The sequence below is a fragment of the Macaca fascicularis genome, chromosome 16, assembly GCF_037993035.2.
Source record: "Macaca fascicularis isolate 582-1 chromosome 16, T2T-MFA8v1.1".
NCBI lineage: Eukaryota > Metazoa > Chordata > Mammalia > Primates > Cercopithecidae > Macaca > Macaca fascicularis.
Window position 1 is genome coordinate 49,512,960 of NC_088390.1, and position 23,949 is coordinate 49,536,908.

Here is a 23,949-nt window from a genome sequence, read left to right on the forward strand (position 1 = left end):
ATTTAAAATCTTTCAATGGTCCCTGAGCTCCTACTGCGGAAAGATCACATTCCCTTGCACAGCATTGAAAGGCACTTCCTGGCCAGGTGCGGTGGCTCACGCCTGTAATCCCAGCACTTTGGGAGGCCGAGGCAGGCGGATCACGAGGTCAGGAGATCAAGACCATCCTGGCTAACACGGTGAAACCCCATCTCCACTAAAAATACAAAAAATTAGCCAGGTGTGGTGGTGGGTGCCTGTAGTCCCAGCTACTCAGGAGGCTGAGGCAGGAGGATGGCATGAACCCGGGAGGTGGAGCTTGCAGTGAGCTGAGATGGCGCCACTGCACTCCAGCCTGGGCGAAGAGTGAGACTCCGTCTCAAAAAAACAAACAAAAAAAAGAAAGGCACTTCCTGATTTGACAACCGATGGCTCCTCTCCCTATGCAGGCCTCATGGTGAGTGTGCCCTGAGACAGCAGGGCCCACAATGCTCTCGAGGACTGTTCTGTCCCAAGCACATAGAACGGCTCCTGGTGCATAGCAGGCGCTCAGTAAATATTTGTGAATGTAGTAATCAGGCTTCAGCTAAGCTATCTAGCTCCAGCTTTTGCTACTTCCCCCAAATACCCTGTATTCCAGCCAAACCAAATTCTCCCATAAGTTAGGCCAGTCCACCCATCTGAGCCTTCGTTGAATTGCTCTCTCCATTTGAAATGTTTTCTGACCATCTGTAAATCTGAGCAAAGGGGTTCATCCTTTAAGACAGCTCAAGCAATTTCTCTTTTGAGACTGTCAGTCACTCATTTCTTGGTGTTCCCATAGCACTTTGAACAGCCCTTTGTGGCAGTTTTAGCATATCTTGTCCTAGAATCATTTGTCTACATCCCTGACTCTCTTACCGGACGATGTGGACTGAGTAGCTCATCTTAACTCCTCCTGCATCCCCTCTTGTGATGAACATATTATAGGTGATACTGGGGGAATAAATAACACGAAAAGTAACTAAATGATTCTTCTTGAAAGAATCAACCTTGGGGCCGGACACAGTGGCTCACGCCTGTAATCCCAGAACTTTGAGAGGCTAAGATAGGCAGACCGCTTGAGGTCAGGAGTTCGAGACCAGCCTAGCCAACATGGCAAAAACCTGTCTCTACTGAAAATACAAAAATTAGCCAGGTGTGGTGGTGGGCAGCTGTAATCCCAGCTACTCGGGAGGCTGAGGCAGGAGAATCACTTGAACCCAGGAGGCAAAGGTTGCAGCAAGCCGAGATTGCCCCAGCACACTCCAGCCTGGGTGACAAAGTGAAATTCTGTCTCTAAAAAAAAAAAAAAAGAAAAGAAAGATCAACCTTAGGACTTTTTTTTCTCACAGAAAATAATCTGAATTAAACTGGAAATTGAGGACAGCCATCACTGAATTTCTTAGTCATTCTATGTCTTGGCTGTGGTAAACGGCAGGAAGAGAAGGAGACAGAAATGGAAGCAAGTGGAAAGGGCAGGAGACTGTAGCAGCATAATGGATGTCACCCTTTCACAGGGCACCTCTCTTTCTGAAGGATCCCACCAGGAACTTACTGAATGGATCAGAAAGTGAATGGCAACCATTACTCTGCTTCCAGGAAGAGAGGAGCGGCCACGTACTCTGGGTGCTACATTTGGTACAAGTATAACCTCCCACCGAGCCTGAGTAATTGAGAACCAACCGTGAAAATGAAATTCCAGTTTTCCTTTATAGCATTTTCCCTTTATTGCTTCGTCCCCTCTTGCCCACTGACGTCAGGAGTGTATTCCATTCTGCCTCTTTCTAATCATGTTTGTCTCTCCAGCTTGGGCAGAATGTGCTGTGCCGTCTGTGCCCTTTTCAGCAACCTGTGCCCTGTGTGCTTGTCTTGTGCTTTGTTGCTCCTCATGTCTGCTGCCCGGTCCTTTTGGTTAACGTCATCCTCCCTTCCCCAGCATACAAGAGAGCGGCCGCTCGGAAAGGCGTGGTTGCAGAGTAGGACTCAAGGAGAGTGCCTCTCTGGCTCTTTCTCAGACTGCAAGGCACTTTGAACCCTGCATTTCAAAGATAAGTGGAGAAGGAGAAATTTAGGAAGAGGTAGGGGCCCAAGAGCACAAGGGAAAAGAATTGATATGGTTTTGTGTATCTGCTAAGTGATCTCACTTAATTCTCTCTTTCCGATGAGATCGTATTATTAGTTGACTGATGAGGAACCTGAGATGAAATAACTTCCCCAAGACCACTCGGCTGGTCAGTGTCAGAGTCAAGATCCAAACCCGGAAATGTCCACTCCTGCATCGGGGCCCTCGCCTTCCCCACCCACCTCTGGCTGTGGGAGTAGGCTGCCCAGTAGGCTTTGGGGAAGGAGAGGCAGGAGACACCTTGAATGTAGATCTGATTGAGGCTGGCATCTAAGGCCACGGGGGTCCAATCTGGCCATGAGATTTCCTGATGCTCTTCACACCAGGCTATTGCCCATCAGGTCCGGATGTTTTAGAGCTGGGGATGCAGGGAAGACACAGGAAGCCTCCAAAAGAAAGGGGTTGGTGAGGAGTTGGGCAAAGGCTAGGCCCTAAACAGGAAATGGAGGTGGACTAGGACCAGGCTCCCATTCCTGGAAATGGAGGTAAAAATAAAGCCATCAATCAAACGGGACGCTCCAGTGCAGGTTAGGGAAAGGCCTCAGCCTGCGGCCCAGGCACACAGAAGACAACACCTCCAGTGGATGGGACTGCTGATACCCATCTTGCTCTACCAGGATGAAGCTTGATGCCATTGGATACAAGACTCTGCTTTTTCAGTTTCCTACTAATTTTTTGGTGCCTCTAGTTGCATACACACACCTCACCTACAGTAACTCAGCGCCGGCCAGTTGTGGTGCAAGTGCTTGCTTGTGCAAAGCTGCAGATGAAATTCCTATATTCATTCATTCATTCATTCTTTCATTCATTCATTCGTGTGTTCATATAGCCAACATTTGAGGGGCTACTATGGGCTAGGTGCTGTGGGAAAACCACATGAATAAAACACAATCCCTGCCAGCGCAGAGGTTACAGGCACCCAGGGAGCAGATGTGCATGTGAATGTTTATGGCAGGGGTCATCAGTGACAGGGGTGTGCCGAGGTACCCCGAAGGGTATGTGTTCCTCTTGGGCTTGGAGGTAGGAGAAAGCTCCCCAGTGGAGAGGGCAGGCAGAATGTCAAATCCCTATCTCTCATGGCTCATCACAATGCCCTCTCTTGCCTGTGCTGGTGACACGGCAGGGCTGCGTTCAGCCTACAGAGCTGTGGGATAATCTTGATGATGCAGTAAGGGTTAAAACACTGAGGGGCGGAGGTAAGAAATTATTTTCACGATAAGGCAGATCCTTGGGCTCTGACATAATGCCTCTGTGAGGTATGGGCCTCTCCTGGACAACAGCAAAAAGGTATAAAATACAGCGAGGCTGCTCCTCTGAAGTAACAAATCCCTTCCCTTGTGTAAGCTGCTGGGACTGCCAACTTCAGGCCGGCCTCTGTGAGGTCCAGGCTTCTCTGTGAGGCCCAGGCCTCCCCTGTAAGTACAGGCCTCCCCTGTAAGTACAGGCCTCCTCTGTGAGGTACTGACGCCCCAATGTGAGGTACAGACCAGCATGAGGGAGCTGCCTTCTTTCATGCCATTATATATGCTTGATTTCATCATTCTCCTTTGCACTGCTTATGCACAGGTTAGGAAGTAAAACCAGATGAAAGCTAGCAACAGGGGCAGGGTGATTATTCTCTTTAAGCTTTGAACTTGGACCAGCCATGTTTCCAGTCTAGTGTAGATGACAACGTCAATCCTCTGGCCAGATAGCTTTTTTTTTTTTTTTTTGAGATGGAGTCTTGCTCTGTTGCTAGGCTGGAGTGCAATGGCACAGTCTCGGCTCACTGCAAGCTCACCTGCTGGATTCAAGCGATTCTCCTGCCTCAGCCTCCTGAGTAGCTGGGACTACAGGCACACGCCACCACGCCCAGCTAATTTTTGTATTTTCAGTAGAGATGGGATTTCACTATGTTGGCCAGGATGGTCTCGATCTCTTGACCTCACGATCTGCCCGCCTTGACCTCCCAAAGTGCTGGGATTACAGGTGTGAGCTACCGCGCCTGACCCCAGATATCCTTTAGGACATTTCTAAAGTGACTCAGATGGGGTCAGACTGAAGCTACCTTCTATAGGGACTGGCCTGAGACTCACCCTTGCTTGGCCTCCTTGCCTGTCCTGCGCTGACTATTCCCTCACTCTCCCACTTGTCTCCCTTGAAAGCACTTCTTTAGAAGAAATTACTTGTACATAAATCCTCATGTTAGGGTCTGTTTCCAGGGAGCCTGACCTAAACACTTACCTTCAAGAACACAAGAGAGAAGGCTGCAACTGCACTTCATGCCAGCCAGGGCCACATTATGACTTTCCTGCAGGCCTGCCAGATTTAGCAAATAAAAAATACAAGATGCCCAGTTAATTTGAATTTCAGATAAACAACAATTGTTTTCTTAGCACAAATATGCCCCATGCAATATTTGCAAAATATTTATACAAAGATATTCACTGTTGATCTGAAATGCAAATGTAACTGGGCCTTCCGTATTTTATGTGGCAATCTTTAGAAAGGACTTCAAGTCCTTTTGCTTTTGTGGGCCCCTTCTTCTATTTTAAAAAAAAAAAAGTTATATTTACAACTACATTGGTATAAAGATGAATATAGGCTGGGCATGGTGGCTTATGCCTGTAATGTCAGCACTTTGGGAGGCCAACGCGAGAGGATTGTTTGAAGCCAGGAGTTCAAGACCAGCCTAAGCAAGGTCTTGAACTAGTGAGATTCTGTCTCTCTCTCTCTCTTTTTTTTTTCTTTTGAGATGGAATCCCAGTCTGTCACCCAGGCTGGAGTACAGTGGCACAATCTCAGCTCACCGTAACCTCCGCCTCCTGGGTTCAACCCATTCTCCTGCCTCAGCCTCCTGAATAGCTGGGATTACAGGCTTGTACCACCATGCCCGGCTAATTTTTTGTGTTTTTAGTAAAGATAGGGTTTCGTCATGTTGGCCAGGCCGGTCTCGAATTCTTGACCTCAACTGATCTGCCCGCCTCGGCCTCCCAAAGTGCTGAGATTCCAGGCATGAGCCACCGCATCCAGTCACAAGATCCTGTCTCTACAAAACATTTTAAAAATTATCCAGACATAGTGATGCATGCCTGTGGTCCCAGCTACTCAGGAGGCTGCAGCAAGAGGATCATTTGAGCCCAGGAATCCAAGGCTGCAATGAGTTATGATCATGCCATTGCCCTCCAGCCTGGGTGATAGAGCAAGACTCTGTCTCTAAAAAAGAATTTTTTTTTTTTTTTTTTTTTTTTTTTTTTTTTTTTTTGAGACGGAGTCTGGCTCTGTCGCCCGGGCTGGAGTGCAGTGGCCGGATCTCAGCTCACTGCAAGCTCCGCCCCCCGGGTTTACGCCATTGTCCTGCCTCAGCCTCCCGAGTAGCTGGGACTACAGGCGCCCGCCGCCTCGCCCGGCTAGTTTTTTGTATTTTTTAGTAGAGACGGGGTTTCACCGTGTTCGCCAGGATGGTCTCGATCTCCTGACCTAGTGATCCGCCCGTCTCGGCCTCCCAAAGTGCTGGGATTACAGGCTTGAGCCACCGCGCCCGGCCTTAAAAAAGAATTTTTTAATTACAAAAAGAATATAGGCCAGGTGCGGTGGCTCACGCCTATAATCCCAGCATTTTGGGAGGCTAAGGCAGGCGGATCTCCTGAGGTAACGAGTTCAAGACCAGCCTGGCGAACATGGTGAAACCCCGCCTTTACTAAAAATACAAAAATTAGCTGGCCGTGGTGGGCGCCTATAATCCCAGCTACTTGGGAGGCTGAGGCAGGAGAATCACTTGAACCTGGGTGGCAGAGGTTGTAGTGAGCTGAGACTGGGCCACTGCACTCCAGCCTGGGTGACAGAGTGAGACTCAGACTCAAAAAAAAAAAAAAAAAAGAGAGAGAATATAACCCAGCCTGGATTCATTATTATATGCTCATTATTACTATTATTGTACTCATTTTTCTTCTACTTTAAAGGAAATTAAAGTCAAAACATGCTTGAGGGCCTAAAAGCATCATGGACACCAACTGCTATACCTACTGTGCCTAATAGATAAGTCAGCCCTGGTGCCAGCTTATAAGGAGCCTTGAATGCCGTGATTAGACATGATGGACTTTCTTCATCAACCATTGTTCAAACAAGAGCTCCATGACCAAACAGTACTTCAGAAAGCTAGCCCTAGTTGAGAGTATGGAGAAGAGGCCAAAGAATGAAATATTTGATGAGAGAGAAGATGATCACCATGACTGAGATGGGACACTCAGGGCCTTAACAAGGGCAGCTGGCAAGCTCATGTATTTGAGGGTTTACACCCTATAATGCTCACCAGGTCTCCATTGTACAAAGGCGTGTCCTGGGACACAGGCAGGATGGCGGTATGATCTTGCCTAAGTGGATCTGAGCCATTGCTGTGCTCACCCCCTCCTCACGAGGGCAGGTAGAATGCCATCTTGCAGAAAACCAAGATGTGAGCCTCCAACGTGAAGCACAGAGAGATGCTCTGAGCCAGGGACCAAGGCCCACCGTCTGGTTCTGTACGTAGCTTTACTGAACACAGTCATGCCTATTCAAATCCATATTGTTTACGGCCACTTTTGTGCAGAGTTGAGCAGTTTCAACAGAGACCAAATGTCCTACACAGCCTAAGATATTTACTATCTGGCCCTTTACAGAAAAAGTTTGCCAATTGCTCCTCCAGGCTATGGGGGATTCACAAGCTGGGATTTTGTCAGAAATGGATGTTTCTGAGTATGTAAAATTTAAAACAAAGCCCTGCCTCTCCATCATCACTGGCTGCGTATAATACAGTATGCGTATCTCCTTCCCCGTGCCCACCAGTGGAAACAAAAACTCTACACATTATCTCCAAGCAGATGGAAAACGGCTTCTCTCTTTGGGTTATAGGGGAAACGCAGCAGAAAAACTTGTCCAGATGGTGGGTATGAATTCAAATGGAAAACCCACCCTTCAAAGACCAGGGTGTGTTCCCGGTGGGAGCCACACAGGCTTAGAGAGAAGGAGAGGAGAGAGATTTGGAAAGAAGTGTGGCAATGCTATTCAGAAATGCCTACTGCCCTTTTGCAATCATTTAAATAATCTGTGGTGCTCAATGGGTGCTTTGCCTGACCTAGTTAAGAATCAGATTGCTATTTTAACTGAGAAAAATGGTACTTTCAATCGGTTTAGAAAGAAGAAAAGAATAAACATTATCAAGACCATCTCTTAGAAGATTAGGACAAAAAAATCCAGGAGACGCTTCAAAGCTGTTTTTGTTTTTCTTGGCTTTGAAATACATAGACAGTCCTGATAATTTTATCTTCCTCGAAATATAGCAAATAAAGTCTATTTACTACTCCCGGGCAATTCCATACATAAATTAAAATAAAACACACACATACACACAACACAAAGCACTTTAAACGAATCCTCCTGCGGGTCTCAAATCCATCATTTCTCTTCCTGTGGTGAGGGTTTTATGCCACAGATCAATGCAATTTGAAAGTTTTGGAGGTGATTTTGTTTTTCATACCTTGCTATTTGATGAGTTTTTAGATGCCCATCTAAAGAACAGTTTACATGCTGTCTCTCACGGATCTCGGGGAGGCCTCAGATGAGCTGACATGTTGAAAGATGGTTAGCAGAGATAGAAATATATTTTATCTAGTTTCTCGAAGTCAGCTTTTAAAGTTAGTTCAAACACACTACTTAGTGAAGTCATGAAAAATCTTTTTTAACCCTGAGAATGATATTTCCATTTCTCATCACCATATTTAGTAGGAGAGTTGCTTTAAGAAACATCATCTTTCCCATTAAAAAAAGGCTTTCTAGGCACAAACGGTGCCACAAAAAACATGTGGAAAGATGGGCTGATTCCCTTTGACTGTATTTCTGAATGTGTTGGTTTTAAAATGGGATAAGATATTCCAATATCCCTAATTAGAACTTTTTTTAGCTGGCCACATAGGAAGGTGTTTCTGTGTCCATAAAAATAATCTTGTCTTGGTAGAATATGCATTTTAAAATAATTTCATATGTGATTCATTATTTTTCTTCTTTCAACAAATCATCTATTAATCACACTGTATGGGCCAGATACTATGCTAAACCTAGGAATATAGAGATTGAAGATATCGTTCTTGCCATTAAGTTGCTTATAGTCTAACAGGGAAGATGGACACAGAAAAAAAAATTACAATGTAAAGCAGCGAGTGTGCCCACAGACCCTCTCCCTGAAGTCTCCTCTTGTTACTGATGGCATGCATCAACAAGATTGATTGGTTGACTGGGTAACTGATGGTTCCCCAAGCCTCATTCCTAAAAAAGACATTATCAATATGGCTAATCAAATGGTAAAGCAAAAGAGCAAATGGACAGATTAGGTAGAAGTTAGTTAAATCTCCTACATTCTGCCAGAGAGGATAAATTTCTATCTCGACTCTTCCAAGAAGAGCAGATACAGTATACTGATAGAGCTACAATAGCTTCCTTTTCCAGGCCACAGATATTAGATAGTTTGCCTTTACCCTCCCACCACCACCCGATATATAAAATAAACACAGAAAGACATTATTGCTACCTAACAATGGGTAGGGGGTGGGAGTGGTGGTGAGGAAGGAATAAGACAGATGCTAACAGGGTTGAAGTCCCCCAAAGCTGTGCAAGTGAAGTCCCCACAGATGCAGTTCAGATGTGACTGGGTTCTGTGAACCCGAACTACATAGTTAGAAAGCTTTTGGCTGCAAGTAACTGAATATCCAATATCCAATTAAGTGGTTTTTATAAAAAGTGTTTATTTTCATTACATACCAATAAATCCAGAGGCATTGATTCCAACCAAGGGGTGTTCAAAATACTTAACAACCAATCTGGTCCAGACATTGACAAATAAGAACCAATGCCTCACCAGTCAGAACAAAGCCTAGCCTTAAACAACCATGGCTGCTGGATCATACTTCTGGTTACACTCCATCCCTGGTTCCAGGGTAGCTAGCAACACAATGTCAGGGCTTGGGTCCGTTTCTGAGAGATTCTCTTAGCCCTTCCTTTGTGGTGACAAGATGGCTGCGACATCTCCAAACATCACTTTTCTTCATCTAAAATAAAGTCTGAAAGCAGGAAGGAAGGGATGAAGACTTCTCTTAGCTCACCTCTCTTTTTTTATCAAGGAGAAATCTTTCCCAGAAGCCCCTGGAAGACTCCCTCTTTGTACTATTGGCCAGAATAACGTCACATGTCCACCCTGAGACCAATCATTACCACAGGAAAAAGGGAGTACAGTGGTTACCTTGGACCAGTTACAGTTCATTCTCTGGGGCAATGGAGGGTCCTAACTTGCCAAAATGCATTGCTACCTGTACTGAAACCAAATTAGGATTCTGTTAGCCTGGAAGAAAGCAAAGTGTGTGGTGGCAGTAAGGAAGAGCTATTGGGTAAGTAACCAGCAGTATTTGCCACATTAACTCTTCAGTAAGAAACTTTTTTTTAAAGACAAGTTCTCACTTTGTCATCCAGGCTAGAGTGCAGTGGTACGATAACTTACCGCAACCTCGACCTCCCAGGTTCAATCTACCCTCCTGCCTCAGACCCCCAAGTAGCTGGAAGTACAGGTGCACACCACCACACCTGGCTAATTTTTGTATTTTTTGTAGAGATGGAGTTTCGCCATGTTGCCCAGGCTAGTCTCGAACTCCTGAGCTCAAGCGATCCACCTGCCTCGGCCTCCTAAAATGCTAGGATTACAGGCGCAAGCCACCGTGCCCAGCCTAAGAAGCAACTTTTCATTTTTTTATTGTATCACCATGGGGTGGGGTGGGATGATCAGGGAATCAGGCCACCTCACAAATGCTGCTTCTTTTCTCCCAGAGATGGCAGCATCATGGGTCTGTGTAGGTGACTCTAGAGATATTCAAGGACATGATTCAAGACCAACTCATACAGCCAAGTTGAATGCTTGAGAGTCTTGCTCTCAATAACTGGATGGGGCACCATGGTTCACTACTGTCCTTAGTAGGTCACATTTGTGCCCTAGATTTACAAAATTTGATTTATAGTCTTTAAACTACAAAGCTTGGCTTACTCCTTCTACCTCCTCCATGTGCGTAGTACCTTAGGAAGTCAGCAGGAATCAATGAAACTATACAGTAGAAATACTGTAATCAGTTGTTTCCAAAGAAGAATGTTTGATTGGCTTAAACCTTGTTTCAAAAAGAAATATCTGTTTAAAAAAAAAAATAGCCCCAAGCCCTTATTTTGTGGTTCCCTTTACTGCAAAATGCAGGAAACACTCACAAGAGTACTGAGAGAAGAAATCCTAGGTAATATTTTGAAATGGGAAACCCTTTGGCCCTACAGTTGCTGGCTTAGGAACACAGGCCCATTGAGGTTAGGGCTATGTGTCTGATACCTCTATGGTACACTCGTTTTATACAGAGATGGCCTCAGTTCCATGTCACACATTGTACCCCTGGCCCGGGTCAGCCATCTCAAAAATACAGCCAACCCATTTGTGTAGGCTCTCTACAAATATGGCTCCAGTGCTTCAAACCTGCCTTTACCCACACCATTGATGATGTGATTTTGCATCTCCTCCCATCAAGAGATGGAGTTTATTTCCCCTGTCCTTGAATTCATGCTGACCTTATGGATTGCTTTGGCTGATGGAATGGAGGTAAAAGTGACACTGAGCCAGTTCTGAGGCCAGGTTTCACACTTCTACTCATTCTGTGGGAACCCTGCCACCACCAAGGGAACAAGCCTGGGCTAGCCCACTGGATACAGAGAGATTCATGACTCAGTCACTGCCATTGCTGCAGCCAAAAGTCAACCAATCACCAAACATATGAGTGAAGCCATCCAAGACCAGCCAGTACCCAGCTAACCTGCCAGCTGGCAAGAGAGGAATGAGCCAGCCACGTCATAAACAGCCTAGTCTAGCCCAGACCAGAAGAAACCACAATTGTTCCATAGATGACCTGTGAGGAATAAGAATTGTTTGCTTTAATAAGCCATGAAGTTTGGGGGTGTGTTGTTACACAGTAATAACTAACTGATACATCCTTAGTTACAGAGGTGACTCGGACCCCTACTCAATCCATTCTCGCTTTGAGAGAAAGTGCCTTCAATACCAGGGAGCCGAGTACAACATCTTCATTTCAGGACAGCATGTGGTAATGAGTCATCCTAAAAGTCCTGCAGATGATCTTGGGATTTCTTATGCCTTTATGAAGTCCGCAAGTTCTTTGGAAATCCATGCTTCCAACCTGAATCACTTCTTACCCTTTTTTTTTTTTGAGACAGGGTCTCACTCTGCCACCCAAGCTGGAGTGCAGTGGTGCAATCTTGGCTCACTGCAACCTCCAACTCCTGGGTTCAAGAGATTCTCATGCCTCAGCCTCCCGAGTAGCTGGCATCACCAGCATGCACCACCATGCCCAGCAATTTTTTTGTATTTTAGTAGAGACAGGGTTTCACCATGTTGGCCAGGCTTGTCTCGAACTCCTGACCTCAAGCGACCCACCCACCTCGGCCTCCCAAAGTACTGGGATTATAGGTGTGAGCCACCGGGCCCCACCTGGATCAACTTCTCACTGCCAGTGAACACCATTCTATTAAATCCGTTCACGGGTGCCTTGTTAGGATCAAAGGTTGAACATGAAGTGATAAATCCTTGAGTTCAGGGTCGTGTGCTGTCCAGGTGGCAACAACCTCACTCCTCTAGAACTCTGTGATCTATCTTGTTGTCAAGACTCTGGATAGGCTGGACACGGTGGCTCATGCCTGTAATCCCAGCACTTTGGGAGGCTGAGGTGGGCAGATTGTTTGAGCTCAGGAGTTTGAGATCAGCCTGGACAACATGGCAAAACCCTGTGTCTACAAAAAATACAAAAATTAGCCAGGTGTGGTGGTGCACGCCTGTAGTCCCAGCTACTTGGGAGGCGGAAGTGGGAGGATGGCTTGAGCCCAGGAAGCAGAGGTTGCAGTAAACCAAGATCATGCCAGTGCACTCCAGCCTCGGCAACAGAGCAAGACCCTGTCTCAAAAAAAAAAAAAAAAAAAAAAAAAAAAAGACTCTAGATACCTCTTAGCATCAGACTTTTCAAGCCATCTGAGAAAACTTGCTCCAAATCCAAACTAAGATATGATACCCCACCAGCTTAAGGCATCCATCTTTCTCATGGGCATGGTGGTAATACTCCCTTGTCCACAGTTCAGACAGCAAACCAAAGGCTCCAATATACCCAGCACCTCTAGGGCTTCCACAGCCCATCCTCGGCACACTCTTATTTTACCAATTCCATGCACCAAGTATTTCTCTCTGTTCTTTGAGCCAGGTCTTTTCCCAGGTTGAGGGATGGTGGTCCCTAACTTGTACAGCTCAGAACAGGCATAAGGCTTGGGAAGAGGCTTGATCCGAAAGCGACACAAGGCCTCCTTCAAAGTCAACTTCTGAGAGGGGCAGGAGGTGATCAGTCAGCTTTTTGAGAAGTGGAGTGCTTTGGTCCAAATCCATTTTTTTCATCATTAAATATTACATAAATTATAGCCTGGAGATCCAAAACCCTACTTGCATAAAAGCTCAGGTAGGAAAAATGTCAAGATAAAAATGGAAAGTTGAGTCTGTGGAATTGCCAGTGATTTTCACTGCCCTCCCAACCCCCACCATCAACTGGTATGTGTACCATTTTCTTGTTCATGTCCAGATTGGTTCAATCTAATTCCAAGAGTTCTTTCTTTTCTCTTCTTCTTCCCAACTCCTCTTTTTCCCCATAAAGCCTTGTTTAAAAATCTGTAAGAGGCCCTGAATACTTTGGTTTATGCTGGTGTGAGGTTTTTGAATGATTTTTTTTTTTCTTCTCCTCGTGAAAGGGGCCCTTGAATAGTTTTGCTCCCTCCCAGGGAGACGGCTGGGGACTGCCTGTGTTTCCTGAGAAAGGTAACCATTCTGCCAAACTCAGAGCAGGGTGTGAAGCAGAGGCATCGAATCCCAGACTCCCAGATAATGGGGACGCTGTTCTGCTAAGTACACACCCCTGAGATTTGAATCCCGCCAGAAGCCTAGAATTACCGCACAAAAGTGAAACTGAAGATAACCTCCCCCAATTCAGGAAACTGATTATTCAGGCCTCGGGTTCAGACGGTATGGAATACTTACACTGAACATTCATTTTTAGGTCCAGTTTGGCAGTGGGAGTTGGACATTGACAGTTATGTTTTTCTTCCCTTATTTATTATTATTTTGAAGCAGGGTCTCTGTTACCCAGGTGGGAGTACAGTGGCAAGATCACAGCTGTTTGTAGCCTCGACCTCCTGGGTTCAAGTGATCCTCCCACCTCATTTTTTGTAGAGACATTTTTGTCTCACTATGTTGCCCAGGCTGGTCTCAAACTCCTAGGTTAAAGCAATCCTGCCTAAGCCTCCCAAAGTGTTGGGATTACAAGCATGAGCCATGGTACCCGGCCATTATTATTATTTTTTAGAGACAGGGGTCTCACTCACTTTAGTCACCCAGTCTGGAGTGCAGTGGTGCAATCTCTGCTCACTGAAGCTTTGAACTTCCAGGCTCAAGCCATTCTTCCAACTCAGCCTCCCAAGAAGCTGGGAATACAGGCACACACCACCATGTCTGGCTCCTTTTTATTTTTATTTTTTTTAATGCATGAGAAGCTTGGGGGCTAGAAGATCCTTATTAAGTCAATCAGACTCCAAGGATAACAGTCAGCAACCTGCCACCGTGTGCCATTCTAGCTAAAAATGGAATTGAATAAGAAAACCCCAAGTAGAAACCACAGTCCTTCATGCACTTCTGTTGTGATGCCAGTGAGGCTGCTACCGTTTCCCCTGTGGCAGCTTTTTGCAGTAAGATGAGCAAGAGATTGAGTCTTTGGAGTTTGAAATCTGGCTCTGCTCCCTTTACTGGCTGTGCTGTTCTGGGAAGGTGACCTAATCTCCCTATGTCCCCATCACTGCCTCAGAAAATAGGGTTAATTATAAGTCCAGAGTGGTGATTAAATATTAGATGACATGATGCATTGTTAAATAAAATACATTTTAGGAAGCAACGCCAGAAGCTAGAATTATGTTTGACTATTGTATCGGTGTGAATAGACTGGGTAATCTGTGTTAACAAATGATTCCAAAAATCTCAAGGGTTTCAAGATTTAGTTCTTGCTCACTTAACTGATCCGTTGTGCTGGGGATACTGCTTTGCTCCAAGTGCTGTTTACTTTGAGACCTGGGCTGTCAGAGTGTCTCTGACCTGGGGCATTACTGGGCCCAGGGCATAGAAAAAGAGAAAATGGTGGAATAACACAGTGATTCTCAAAGCTTCTGCTTAGAAGTGGCACAGGTCACCTCTGCTAAATTTTCATTGGCCCAAACCAGTCATATGTGAGTCTGTCCTCAATAAAGCAGGTACAGAATCCTCCCACCCAGGAAGAGATGGGCAATGTCTTCAACAATAGAATCTATCCTTGCTGCATGTAATAGAAAAGCCCAAATACCAAAGACAAATATGCAAGCTGCTCTTCTCTCTTGCAGAATAAGCCCAAATAGGCAATCTTGGGTTCATAGGAAAGCTCCCAGTCACCAGGGACCCACACCTGTCCTTCTTTTCTGTCATTCTTTGCTGGCATGTTACTTTCAAATAATAGTAGAGAATTGTGCGTTCTTTAGTGAATGGGAGAAAAGTGAGTCTTCGTTAAATGGAAAGGGCAGTGGTATTCCTTAGCTGAGCAGGTGAGAAGCAGAACGAATAGGAATTTGATCCAACGGGTCAAAGGAAGGGAACTGAACAGAAGAAACAATGGAAAAAATAATAAACATGAAATGGAAGCAATAAAAGCACATTTATGGACTTTGACACCAAAAGGGTCCCAAGTGAAGATGTGGAATAGAGCTGCCGTGCTCATAAGGGACACGGAACATGAGTGAGATCACACCTTTCCTGTCCGAGCCAGCAAGATGAGGGCATTGCTTCATCTTCTTATGTCCTGAGGTCTCTAGTGGATTCACTGGTTGTTTTGCCAGTCTTTCTCAAGTACTGTTCACAGACAGGGATGTGAGTGATACGCTCTGAGTTTTTGCGCATCTGCACACTCCCGTTGTTTTGTGCGTCTCCTGAGTCTTCTTGAGTGTGCTTATTAATTTTTGGCTAATGTGGATGCTTGTGTCTTTTTCATTTGGCACAAACGCTGTTCTTTTTTTTCTTTTTTCTTTTTTTTTTTTTTTGAGACTGTCACCCAGGCTGGAGCACAGTGTGGCACTATCTTGGCTCACTGTAGCCTCCACCTCCTGGGTTCAAGTGATTCTCCCGCCTCATCCTCCTGAGTAGCTGGGACTACGGGTACATGCCACCATGCCTGGCTAATTTTTGTACTTTTTGGTAGAGATAGGATCTCACTGTGTTAGCCAGGCTGGTCTTGAATTCCTCGCCTCAGTGATTCACCCGCCTCCGCCTCACCAAAGTGCCAGGATTACAGGTGTGAGCCACTGCGCCTGGCCAAATTCTGTTGTTTCTGAGCCATCTTTCCATGAGGACCCAAGGACCCAGCCCAGCCATCCAGCTCCTGTCTAGCCACTTGACTTTCATGTGCAGACAGCAGCCCAGGAATCCTCGGGTTTCTGAGGGCCAAACTCACTCCAGAGCTGGGGGCTGCTCCTCCCCTTGGGCTCTCTGAGGTTGATCTCTTGCCTCTCACCCTGTCCACAGAGAACAAAGTCTTCATCCATTCCTCCAAAGCCTCACCCACATCTGATTCTCTATCTCCCAAAAAAATTCTGGGTCAGGAAGGCAGATAGACTGGAGTTGGACACAGCAGGATGACAGTCTTGCCCAGCTGACATCTCCTCAAAAGACTTTTTTTTTTTTAGACAGGGTCTTACTCTGTTACCCAGGCTGGAGTACAGCGGCATGATCACTGCTCAGTACAGCCTCGAACACTTGGGCTCAAGCTATCCTCCCATCTCATCCTCCTGAGTAGCTGGGACTGTGGGCATGCACCACTAAGCCAAGCTAATTTTTAAATATTTTGTAGAGATGAGGTCTCCCTTCAGACCAGAATGAAGAGTCAGTAAAAAATTAATTAATGCCGGACGTGGTGGCTCACGCCTGTAATCCCAGCACTTTGGGAGGCCGAGGCGGGTGGATCACAAGGTCAGGAGATCGAGACCACCCTGGCTAACATAGCAAAACCCCGTTTCTACTAAAAATACAAAAAATTAGCTGGGTGTAGTGGCGGGCACCTGTAGTCCCAGCTACTCAGGAAGCTGAGGCAGGAGAATGGTGTGAACCTGGGAGGCGGAGCTTGCAGTGAGCCGAGATCGCGCTACTGCACTCCAGCCTGGGTGACAGAGTGAGATTCCGTCTCAAAAAATAATAATTAATTAATTAATTAATTAAAATAAGAGATGAGGGTCTCCTTATGTTGCCCAGGCTGGTCTTAAACTCCTGGGCTCAATTGATCCTCCTGCCTCAGTGTCCCCAAATGCTGGGATTACAGGCATGAGCCACATCCCCTTGGCAAAAGACATTTTTGAACAGGCCTATGTGTTTTGTCCCTTTCAGTTGCCGGTAGAAGGACTGAATGCTCCGTGAATCCTATAAGAGAAGAGTCAGTAGCTGTTCTCACTTCTTGAGGCATCTTGCTGAGAAATACAATTGCCACCCCAATGTCCAGCCGGCCAAGTCCCCAGCCCAGCCACAGCCTGTGCGTGGGTGTTCCTTTCTCTATGGAAATTGTGCTGAGTAAAGGCAAACCCACAGGCCACCAGGATGGTGCCAGCTTTGCCTGGAGGGGAGGCCCACTCTGGGCGGGACTTTGTGTGGCTTTCGGCCTCTCGTGGTAACTACTGAAGGAGTCCAGTGTCCCTGGTCGCTGGGGCAGACTGGAAATGCCTTTTTAAATGGCCTCATATGGCTGTCCTTGTTAGACGAGGCTCTGCACAGGCCTGATTGCACACACACGGTCAACATGACAGGGGAACCTTCCACTTTTATTAGTCCCCAAACATAGGGCTACATTTTATTTTTGCAGAATCATGCAGGCAGCCCTGTCTTGTGGTATTGATGTTTTACTGCCATGCTCAATGAAGTAGATAAATTGAAAGTATCCAACAGATGCAATACCATTCCAGCTGCATGTGACTGGTGGGCCACACTTTACATTCCAGCACTCAAAGTCAAGGTGAAATGCACCCTAGAAGCCCAGCACTAACTCAATTAAACACCATAATTGGGCCGGGCGCGGTGGCTCAAGCCTGTAATCCCAGCACTTTGGGAGGCCGAGACGGGCGGATCACAAGGTCAGGAGATCGAGACCATCCTGGCTAACACGGTGAAACCCCGTCTCTACTAAAAAATACAAAAAAGTAGCCGGGTGAGGTGGCGGGCGCCTGTAGTCCCAGCTACTTGGGAGGCTGAGGCAGGAGAATGGCGTAAACCTGGGAGGCGGAGCTTGTAGTGAGCTGAGATCCGGCCACTGCACCCCAACCTGGGCGGCAGAGCAAGACTCCGTCTCAAAAAAAAAAAAAAAAAAAAAAAAAACCACCATAATTGGCCAGGCACAGTGGCTCACGCCTGTAATCCCAGCACTCTGGGAGGCCAAGGCGGGTGGATCACTGAGGCCAGGAGTTTGAGACCAGCCTGGGCAACATGGCGAGACCCCATCTCTACAAAAATTAGCTGGGCGTGGTGGTGCGGGCCTGTAGTCCCAGCCATTTGGGAGGCTGAGGCATGAGAATCACTTGAACCAGGAAGCGGAGGGTGAAGCGAGCTGTGCCACTGTATTCCAGCCTAGGTAACAGAGCAAGACTTTGTCTCAAAAACAAAAAAACAACAACGACAACAAAACAAAAAAAACCCATAATTATATAAGTATAGATTCAGATCCCAAAACATTCCCCTTCCCACTGCATAGTATCATTAGGGCACATTTCTGCTAAGACCAATCCTCAGGTGATAGCTTTAATCCTAATCCCAATCTGTCTGTACCTGTAGCTGCCGCAAGGCAGAAGGGCTTCACGTGCTTCTTGCTGATCCTTCTTTCACATAAAGAGTTGATTGTGCCTGGGTTCCCTGCTTCTCTGTCTCCTGGTCAGAAAGCAGCCCAGGAGTCCCTTGCTCTGGTCATTTTCCAAGAAATTAGGCTGGAACTCCCCTAAGCAAGAAAGGGAAACTCTGTAGGAGGACCCACGCACAGAGCACAGGACCTGCTACAAATGTGGATGGGGCCAGGTTAAATGTGTGAGTTGTGTATTTGTTTCCTATGCTGTGTAACAAATCACTACAAACTTACTGGGTTAAAACAACACACTTTTATCATCACAGTTTCTGTGGGTCAGGAGTCTGAGAACGGCTTAGCTGGGTCCTCTGCTCAGCGTCTCACAAGGCTGCAATCAAGGTGTTGGCCAAGCCACCTTCTCATCTAGAGGCTCAACTAAGAAATACTTTGCCCCCAACTCCTGCAGGTTATTGGCAGAATCCATTTCCTCGTGGTGGTGTGTGTGGGAGCCCCAGCTTCTTATTGGCTGTGGCTGGAGGTGGCCCTTGTGTCCTAGAGGCCACCCACAATCTTTCCCATGTGGCCCTCGCAAGGCAGTTCACGACAGGGGTACTTGCTTCTTTATGGCCATCAGGAGACTCTCTTGCTCCAGTTGGCTAAGCCAGAGTTTTAAATAAGGTAACATAATCATGAGAGTGATGTTCATCACCTTTGCATCATTCTATTGATGAGAAGTCAGTCAGAGGTTGTGGCCATGCTCAAGGGAATAGGATTATACAAGGACATGGTCATTGGAGGTCATCTTAGGGTGGTCCACCACTGCCCAGGAGATACTGCCTGTGTTTGTGTCTTGTCTTCTTCACTTATAAGTAGTTAGGTTCGGTGATCTCAGGCAAGTTGCTTAGCCTCTCAGCCCCAGGTTCCTTATTTGTAAAACAGGAGTAAACCCTATAGGATTCTTGGGAAGATCAGATAAAGTGTTCCATCTCAAATGTTCAGCAGAGTGCCTGGCATATAGTAAATACTCATAGAGACAATATGTTGGCGATTAATATTAATATTATTGGCACTGTGAGACACCCAGGCCTGTCTTGGATATTAAGAAGCAGAAGAGTAACTCAGGCTACAGCTACCTCCACCCCTGGTTACAAAACACTCTTTGAAGGCCAGATCACATTGCTGACTGCTCCAGAAATCTCAAGGGAGATCAGCTTCAGTCTGGGCTGGGACCTGGGGCATTGTGGGAGGCAGGCAGTGCCAGCCTCCCAGTCTGCCTCCCAGTCCCTGGAAACCTGTGAGGTGATGAGTGTGCTCAGAAGATGCAAGGGTCCTTCAGCAAAGACATTCTGCTCATCTGCCATGAGACTTGAGGCAGCTGATCTCAAGGCATCAGTAGTCTTGGTCTGGGTGTGAGAGGCTGAGGTGAGCATCTGCCCCAGATTGGCTGTGATCGGTGGCTCACCTACAGGAAGCTCTCCTATAGTCTAATCATCCCTGCACCTGAAACCCTTTCCACCCAAAATAGCCAGAGCCATTCTTTACCACCAGAATCCCATAAATCCCACAAGAATTTTTTTTAAACAGCAAGTAAAATACACACTCAACCCCAACATTACCATAACAACCAAAACAGACATACCAGAATACACAAGCCAAAGATAACAAGAGTTATAATAATTCACACCAATAACAACAATAACCCACAGTGGATTTTTTAAGTTTAGCGATAAATCTTTGCTCTGGACGTTGGCTTATGCAGAAATGTACTCTCCTGGCTGAGCCCCTTCCTGAATAACATGTCATGGGAGCTCTGTTGTTCTGCTCATGCCTTGATGTGGTACCTCATTTGTGCAACACTGTTCTGAAGGATGCTTGGAGACCTAACTCAGTATTAACCTCTCAACCTCACGGTGTTCCTGTGCCAGGAACACATACTGGACACTCAGGACATCCTAATTATTTCTTTTGGAAATTTTGGAAACGAGATTTTTATTTCTCAGGGAGGCAAAATATATTTTTTTAGTTATTTTCATTTTTTTTAAGAACAGCTGCAATGCCTCTGGAACTTGAGGGGGTAGGTGTTTTGAGACTCATGGGCTTGAGGAAAAAAACACACATATACACAAACCATCTTGCTTTATTTCCAAGAAGGAAATGATCCTTCGATAATATCCAAGAGAACTGGGAGGGTGATAGTCATCAGTTCTTTGGAAATCCGTAGGCAGCTCTATTGAGAGAAGGGGCAAGGATCTACGGTCTACTTAGCTTTCCATTTGGGGAAATTTCCTCTAGAGGATTTTCTTTAGATCGTGAAAGCCCCATGTCTATGAGGCATGAAGCTATATGCCAAGTAAACCAGGACACGCAGTTGATGACTGAAGCTTGGGTTTCTGACTAGAGAACCAGAGCTCTCCCCTTCCTTTATTCTCTCATTCAACACGTGCAATGGGCACTTCTCATGTTCCAGGCTGTGTGCCAGCCTTTGGAAACAGGACCACGAGGCTGTGATGGAAATAAACACGGCCTCTGTCCTACTAGTTCACCATCATAGGAGACAGACAGGCAATTCCCAATATGGTGTGACAAGAGGTAAACTTGGGATCACACAGAGCACTAGGCAAGTGCAGAGGAAGGGAGGGACACCCCACCCAGCTTGAAAAAGGGACAGGAAGGAGATAAGTCTGAGACAGGATTCCTGGCAGAGGGAGTAAACACACTGTGAAAAGTCTCTTCCGCACGAGAAAGCAAGGTGTCCCAGGAACTGGAGAAAGTTCTGCGTAGTGGGAGAATAGAGATGGGGGGCAGCGAGGGAATCCAGGGGAGCGATAGGCAGGACTCTCCTCACAGCCCCTCCTGGAAAAGTGACCTACACTGCAGCCTCTGGAAAAGCCATGAGAAAAACAAGGCCATCTGGCAACTGTGAACAGCCTTGAGTTAAGGGTTAAGGCTAAAGTTAAACTTTAAAGCAGAAAATTCCCTTATTTTTCATCAAGTTTTTTTTTTTTAATCTTCATTTTCTTTATTTTTTGTTTTTGTTTTGAGATAGGGTCTCTGTCTGCCCAGCTCTGTCACCCCAGCTGGAGTACACTATCACAGCTCACTCCAGCCTCAACCTCCTGGGCTCAAGCCATCCTCCTACCTCAGCCTCCTGAGTAGCTGGGACCACAGGCACATGCCACCATGCCCAGCCAATTTCTTAATTAAAATATTTTCTAATATACACTTGTTTTAACAAATTCAAATAATACAAAGCTACAGTAGTTTTTGTAAGTGCCCCATTCTTCTCCATTGCTATTCTCTGGTGATATTCCCTGTTAACAATTGACTTTCTTTAAAGACATCTTTTCTATGCATATAACCAGCCTGGGTAACGAGACCCCCATCTCTTTTTTTTTTTTTTTTAAGATGGAGTCGCACTCTGTTGCCCAGGCTGGAGTGCAGTGGCACGATCTTAGCTCACTGCAACCTCCGCCTCCCAGGTTCAAGTGATTCTCCTGCCTCCCAAGCAGCTGGGATTACAGGCACATGCCACCACGCCTGGCTAATTTTTCTATTTTTAATAGTTTTAATAGAGACAGAGTTTCACCATGTTGGCCAGGCTGTTGTCAAACTTGTAACCTCAGGTGATTCACCCGCCTCCACCTCACAAAGTGCTGGGATTACAGGCATGAGCCACCATGCCCAGCCGACCCCATCTCTTAAAATAAAAAAACAAAACAAAAAAGAAGGAATGAAGTACGAACACATGCTACAATGTGGATGAATCTCAAAAACATTATGCTTAGGGAAAGCAGCCAGACACAAAAGGCCACGTATTGTAGAACTCCATTTACATGAATTGTCAAGAATAGGAGAAGCCATAGAAATCGAAGATTGCTGGTTGCTCAGGGCTGCTTGATTTATACAGGTCTCATTTGGGAGTGATGAAATGTTTTAGAAGTAGATAGAAGTGATGATGGTTACACACAACGTTATGAATGTATTGAACACCACTGAATTGTTCACTTTAAAATGGTTAATTTTGGCCGGGTGCAGTGGCTCACACGCCTGTAATCCCAGCACTTCAGGAGGCCAAGGCGGGCGGATCACGAGGTCAGGAGATCGAGACCACCTTGGCTAACACGGTGAAACCTCCCTTACCTTATTTGTCTCCCGTCTCTATTAAAAATACAAAAAATTAGCTGGGTGTGGTGGTGGGTGCCTGTAATGCCAGCTACTTGGGAGGCTGAGGCAGGAGAATCGCTTGAACCCGGGAGGCGGAGGTTGCAGTGAGCCGAGATCGCGCCACTGCACTCCAGCCTGGGCGACAGAGTGAGACTCCTTCTCAAATAAATAAAATAAAATAAAATAAAATAAGTTAAGTTTATGTTATGTGAATGTTACCTCACTAAAAATAAATAAATGAAAATATATTCTGGATTTTCCATTTTCAGCCATGACTCAGTATCTGGCTTCAACCTCAACTGTAAATAACCATAATCATGAACAAAAGATAGGAAGCAACTGATTTCAGGCATTAGGTGAGTGCTGAGCTGTGTCTTTGAACCAGCGGCAACCCTATATTCGCCCTGGCTTTCTGCCTGCGAGGGTGGTTTCCAAGCTGTAGTGGAGGCAGTGGAGCCCAACCATGGTGCAGTGTTGCACTGGGCAGAAAAAACAAGGACCTGGTGGAGGAGACAGATCAGAGTTCAGGGCTCTAAGATGGCTGGAACTTGTGGGCTATGGAGCAGAGGGAACTGCAGAAAAGGAACCCCAGAAATCTGTGAAGCAGTTCCCTTCAAGCACCGGGACAAATCCTGAGCTGCCTGTGCCCAGGGTGGTAATTCACAAGGTCTGGTAGAGAACAGTTGCCGAAAGGCTGACAATTGAACAGAGATTTCAGGGATTGAAATCCCCGGGCACTGTGGCTCATGCCTGGAATCCCAGCACTTGGGAGGCCGAGGTGGGTGGATCATTTGAGGCCAGGAGTTCAAGACCAGCCTGGCCAACCTGGTGAAACCCCATCTCTACTAAAAATATAAAAATTACCCAGGTGTGGTAGCGGGCACCTGTAATGCCAGTGACTTGGGAGGCTGAGGCAAGATAATTGTTTGAACCCGGGCAGCAGAGGTTGCAGTGAGCCAAGATTACACCACTGCACCCCAGCCTGGACAACAGAGCAAGACTCTGTCTCAGAAAAGTAAAAAAAGAATACTGGCAAGACTTTGGAATTCTGACCCAGCCAGAGCCAAGACACAGAGGGCCTTCAGTAGAGACCCCCCAGAAAGTCCTCATTGTAGAAATAAGGACCATGTCCTAGGAGCAGGTGCTTGGCCTAGGAATAAGGGTGAAACTGAAATAGATCCACATTAACAAAAACTAAACCCAAACCTTAACAAAAGCGAGGTGACTCATCAAAAATTTAGCTACATGCCCCCCGCCAAAAAAATTCAACACTCTTTAGAAAAACATTTTTAAAATCCAGAGTCTCTGTGATACATCAGTCACAATACCAAGAATGTAATGAAAAATTACTACCCATTTTTCTATTTCTATGTTCTTAGCCTTTGTTTTGTGATATGATTAAGTTACTTAGAGACAGTTTGATTCTTTCAGGTTTTGTTTTTAAGCTTTGTCAGGTGAGACCAAAGCAGCATTTTGGGCTAATTTTGTACCATTATTTGAGGCAAAACTCTTCTGAGGACATTAACTGGGGACTCTCCCTGAATCATGAGGCTTTCTATTCTGGCAGAAACAGGAATTATTCCCAGTCCTGTGTAAGTCTGGGGGATCGTTCTCTATGATGCTCTTCGGTAGTTCTTTCTTCAGTTCTGCATGGTTTTCTCACCTGCATGCATTGACAAGTATTTAGCTGAAGACTCAAGG

At 46.0% G+C, this 23,949-nt stretch overlaps 2 long non-coding RNA genes across 2 annotated transcripts; both read right to left on the reverse strand.

The window, feature by feature from the left end:
* Nucleotides 1-1,702: 1,702 nt before the first annotated feature.
* On the reverse strand, nucleotides 1,703-4,423 carry LOC135967844 (uncharacterized). The gene is made up of 2 exons (XR_010582138.2): nucleotides 4,346-4,423; nucleotides 1,703-2,035 (listed from the first exon to the last, which is right to left on the reverse strand). It is a non-coding gene; the product is annotated as an uncharacterized lncRNA (long non-coding RNA).
* Nucleotides 4,424-8,857: 4,434 nt separating this feature from the next.
* On the reverse strand, nucleotides 8,858-18,240 carry LOC135967653 (uncharacterized). The gene is made up of 2 exons (XR_010581805.2): nucleotides 18,075-18,240; nucleotides 8,858-9,192 (listed from the first exon to the last, which is right to left on the reverse strand). It is a non-coding gene; the product is annotated as an uncharacterized lncRNA (long non-coding RNA).
* Nucleotides 18,241-23,949: the final 5,709 nt, after the last annotated feature.